Source organism: Arachis hypogaea, chromosome 20 (genome assembly GCF_003086295.3).
Source record: "Arachis hypogaea cultivar Tifrunner chromosome 20, arahy.Tifrunner.gnm2.J5K5, whole genome shotgun sequence".
NCBI classification, from domain to species: Eukaryota; Viridiplantae; Streptophyta; class Magnoliopsida; order Fabales; family Fabaceae; genus Arachis; species Arachis hypogaea.
The window spans coordinates 130,077,675-130,082,875 of NC_092055.1; the positions used below are offsets into that span (position 1 = coordinate 130,077,675).

Genomic DNA, 5,201 nt, shown 5'->3' on the forward strand with positions numbered 1-5,201 from the left:
TAATTTTAAAATTTTTGGCTAAAAAAACGAGTCAACAGACCGAACCGATTGGAGTGGACCCAAAACCCATTGTATAAAACCCAAAAGTGTCATCTTCTTCCTCAAAACCACATGAAAACACGTGGAATGCAAGAGGGGGAGCAAGAAACATGAACCAACCCTTGCCCAAAATTCAAATTCACGTAACTTTCAATCTGGAGCTCCGATTGACGAGTCGTTTACGGCTATACATTCGTTTCGAAATTCTCTACAAAACTCACCGAACGATTTGGTAAAAAAATCACATTTTCTTACCCATTTCTCCCCTTTTCATTTTCGAAAATCTTAGGTTTTGATATTGAGAAATTGAATGATTTCGATGGTTTAGGTGAACTCTAGCTATAAGTACCCAGAACTTTTGAAAAAGGGCTATCATTAGCTAATTTCAAATTCAGTGTTTCTGTAGCTTTAATTTCAGAAATTCTTTATTAAAGATAATTAAAGCAAGTTTTGATTAATTGAATTTGGAATAAATTAAAATTTATTATCCAATTTTAATATTATTAGATTATTTTCTATATTTAAATTATAAAGTTGGTAGTTATGAAATAATAAGAATTTTATATGATATGGACTAAATAATCAATATTTTAATATATTGATATTGCTATTTTGGAAAATAGAAAAATTAATTATATTATTTCTGATTTTTGGATTTGAACATTTTATTGAAAATAATTTATAAAATTGATGAGCAAATAGTATTTTCCTATATATGATTAGTGTTGAATTTAATTTGGGTTTCAATTACTAATATTATTCCCAATTTTATGTGAAATTACTATATTGCCCCTAACCCTAATTTACACACATACACACCACCAAACCATTGACCTAGCCACTGAAAACCCACTTCCCCCTAACTCAGCAGCAAACATGCTGAAGGAATGGGAAAACAAAGAGAACGGGATTCAAAGAAGAGAAGAGGGGAAACAGAGAGGGGTAAACGGGAAGTGGAAAGGGAGCAGAGGGGGCTCGCAGACAGAAAGAGATGGAATCGCGCCCCGCCGTTGACCCACACCTCGTCGCTGTCGCGCCGCGTCCCGCCATTGCCGCCGTCGCGCCGTGCACGTCGAGCCAGCTTCATCTTTGTCAGGTCATGGAGAGGGAGAACCGCGAACGAGCCAGGGGCCAGGGGAAGGGAGCCACCTCCGTGGCGCTCTACCGCTGCCTGCTCCGCCACATCCTGCACCGCCGAGGGTCGCGTTCTTGTCAGATCTGTCGCCGTCCAGCCGCCGCACCACCGCGTCACTGTCATCGCCGAGTTGGGAGAGAGGAAGCATTACAGCAGCTGAATCCCGAGAGAGAAAAGTTCACGTGAAGGAAGAGAGAGCTGTGGGGAGAGGGAGGCCGTGCATTCCGTCGCGAGCGTCATTGCCCAAAGACCGCCACTGACCCGTGCTGCACGAAGCTAACGCCGCCGTTCCTGCCACCGTTAGCGCCACCGAGGCTCCAGCCATCATCGTCATTGAGGGAGCTCACCGGAGTTGCTGGAGGCTGCCACCGCTCTGTCTGGTTCTATGTTGAGTCGCGCCGCCGTGTCTGGCCGCTGAAAAATGCCACTGTCGTCGCTGAAAAATTTTGTCGGTAAGGATTTTAAGCTGATTCTCCTTTCTGATGAGCTTCTGGGAATCTCATTGTCTCTGCATATTTTTCAGGTCACCGCTGCCACTTGAGGTGGCAGTCGGGCTGCCGCTGAACTGACCACCGCTGTTTCGGTTCAGCCGTTCCTTCTTCGGTTCGGTAAGCATTTTCGATTGGAAAACCCTTTAGTTACTGTTTTGTTATCATATGCTGAGGTTTTGCGGCGTTAATTGCTATGAGATTGAATTTCGGTTGTTGTATGTCGTGATTAGTGTTGCTGTAGTTACCGCGAAAGTGGCTTGGAGCTAAGGTTGCGGTTGTTGTTGATTTCGATTTAAGAAGGAAGGTTCCTGTGACGCGTTTGGGTTATGGATTTACGTGTCAAGGTAGGGGCTCTTTCCGAAAACTATATTTTATATATTGGAATTATTACATATGGATACTGATGTGAGACAATGTGTATTTGGTGATTGTATCAGCCTTATGTATTGTTTGATTATCTCGAATGATTATGAATATTGTTTGGTTGGATTGTGGTGCGGTTTTGAGAAACGGAATGCTTTTCAAGTTGATTCTTTTAAAGATTTTGATATCGAGTTTAATCCGTTGGGAATCGGTTTGAGTTGAGTTGATTTTCTTGATAATGTGAAAAATAGAACACTCTTTTGGATTCAGCCTGGTTTGCTTTAGTTGATTAGGTTTTAATAAACGAATTGTTGCTGAATGGTTTCTTTAAAGTTTTGGAAATGAATTTATTCTGTTGATAGTGATTTGATTTTGAAACGGTTTCCTTGAGATATGAAAATGAGTTGAATGTTAGATTCAGTTGTTTTTGGACTGATTTTGGGCTTGAAACCGTTGATAAGGATTTTGGATTGGTTTGGATGGGACCCGAAAGGGGTGGTAGAGTCCAAGTTTTAGGAGAGGTGCTATCGAAATTCCGGTAGAATCCAGGACTTTACTGAAACGTTATTCGGAAACTTATGAGTTAAAGACTTCCACTATTGTATTTGAATTATTAAGAAAGGGGTGACTTATGCTTTTGAAATGAAATATTAAAAAGAAAATTGTGGTTTAGTCTTGTTTCTTAAGAAAAGTACTATATCTCCCTTGTGAACAAATTATTTAGATGAAACTTATGCTTTAAGGCTGTTTTGAATGTGAAAAGGGTTTATGCCTTTGAATTTTGACTTGAGGGTTTCAATTAGAGAAGTTTCAGTGACTTTGAAAGAACCTGAGCGTCTATTGACAAGTTTCATTCTAAAATGTTTTGGGAAAAGTTTTAAGTACTCCTTGAGTTCTGATTTTTTGCAAGACTAAAACAATTTTTGAGCAGTTTGAAACGCTTTAGAATTTCTCATGAGGTTGAAACTAGTTTTTGTTTAAGTAAAGGAAACGGCTTTAAAAGGAGTAATTGATTACATAACCTGGTTTGGCTTAGATCCTATTTTATTACTCAAACCAGGAAGCCAAGGTTTTAATGATTTTAAGTGAATTTGAGAAAACGAGTTGAGTTAGTCTCCCCTAAAGACTTGGGACTCTGCCGAGAAACTTTTGTTATAAAATTCCATTGTTGGATGGGTGATTTTGAATATTTCAAAGAGATCCTTAACTTGCCATGTTTTTGGAAGTTTTGGAAAGAGAATGCTGATGGTGGCTTTGTTTTAAAAGGAGAACTTACTTTGAGTAAAAGTGGCTTATGAGCCTGAGATGATTTGAGAAATGAGAACTTTAAAGCCAAGGCTGAAAAGAGTTGAAATTTGATTTCAAAGTGAAATGAGTTGAGAAAAAGTGATTTGTGGCTTAAATGCCGATTTTATGAATTTGATGATGTTGAATGGTGGAAGTGCTATTTTGTTATGAGCCGGAATGGCTGTGTATGATAATGAATCATGGCTGATTGCGAAATATGTTATGAGCCAGATGGCTGACTATGAATTATGAATTTAAGCCGGATGGCTGAGATGAATGTTGATTCATGGCCGAGAATGAATGCATATATGCTGAAATATTGATAATTGTGATTTTGCACTTCCACTATCTGAGACACGAGTTTCCCTGGGTGAAAGCAGTGGCTAGCCACCACGTGCTCCAGGTGGAGACTCGAGACTCTGCTGACCCTATGTCGTAAGTGTGGTTGGACATTGTGAAAGTCCCGGATGAGCTCGCCCCCGTGAATATACACCAGTGAGGGTGTTGGATATGGATTATGATCATGATGATGATCGAGAATAACTCGAGTTGAGGATACACGACAGAGGGACAGTCCAATGGTTAGCTACCAGGACTTGTCGGGTTGGCTTTATAACTGACAGATGATATCATCAGCCACTAGGACAGGCATGCATCATATGCATCTATGTGACATTGTTTGGGTGTGCATATTGTATTTGGTTTGCCTTTGTGATTACTTGTGATTAACTGCTAATTGTTCTACTTGCTGTAACTGTTTGTTTGTGTTTGAACCTTCCTACTTGTGTTTGTGACTGAAACTTTGTTGGATTGTGGTGGATTGGCTGCTGTTGGATTGTTTGGGCCTAGGGCCGTGGTTGAAATGAGATGGACCGATGGTTGATTTTGGTTTTGTGTTTCTGTTTTAGAAAAATATGAAAGGCTAATTGGTTCAGCATAGATAAACCTTTTTGAAAGGCTTTTGAGTTTTTGAAAATTGACCAGTTCCTCTTTCAAAAAAGATTTCAGACTTTACTTTTATTGTAAACCGTTGTTTTTGAAAAAGAGGCATAAGACGGTTATTAATCACTGGTATGGTTTACCTTCACGTATCCTATTACAGCAATTCCCAAAAACTCTCTACTGAGAACCCTTTCGAGGATGAACTTGTCTTAATGCACTGTGCCTTTTAACTCCGGACTCCGAGTCCATTCTTTGAGAAATTGGTCTAAGAACTTATTAAACCCTAATGAATCACTGAATTAGTGAGCCCTATAATGATTATAATGATGTTGTGTGAAGTATATTGTATTTTTGTTGATTTGGAGTTCAATTTGGCAGTTTAAAACGAAATTTGGGTGATTGGACTTGCAGAATTGGAAATTGGAGCTTTAAAGCTTGTGGAACGGAGGAATTTTGAGATGCCCGAATGTTAGGGAGAAATAGTCAGCCAAGATATGGTTTTGGTTTCTCGTAAATAATATATAATGTAATGTAGAAACTTAGGCTAAATGACCGTAGGATAGGTTAAACTATGTAAACTTGATAAGGTTTAGTGATATTTGGTATAAATGTTGAGTTGTCATGAACTTTGATGATGATTGATGAGAATGATGATTTTGAGTTGTATATTGTTGTAAATGTTGAGTCTTTGATGATGATTTTGAAAATGATGAGTTGTATGGTTTTGATGGAGAATTGTTGGAATAGAATTGTTAAACCTTAAGAATTGGTATAACACCCTAACTATCAAAATTTCGCGCTTCCGGCTGTGCCACTCTGATAGTTTGGGTATTACGACAACTCTTAAAATATTTAATACTAAGATAGGAGCCTGCTTAAAACTTAAACCAAATTTTTAAAAATCATACGTCCATATTTACAATACAAATTACAATTCTTACAGA

General features: G+C 38.7%; 1 long non-coding RNA gene across 1 annotated transcript; it reads left to right on the plus strand.

The window, feature by feature from the left end:
• Positions 1 to 902: 902 nt before the first annotated feature.
• LOC140182684 (uncharacterized) lies at positions 903 to 4,935 on the plus strand. Its single transcript, XR_011878714.1, has 4 exons — positions 903 to 1,626; positions 1,698 to 1,782; positions 1,896 to 2,009; positions 4,636 to 4,935. It is a non-coding gene; the product is annotated as an uncharacterized lncRNA (long non-coding RNA).
• Positions 4,936 to 5,201: the final 266 nt, after the last annotated feature.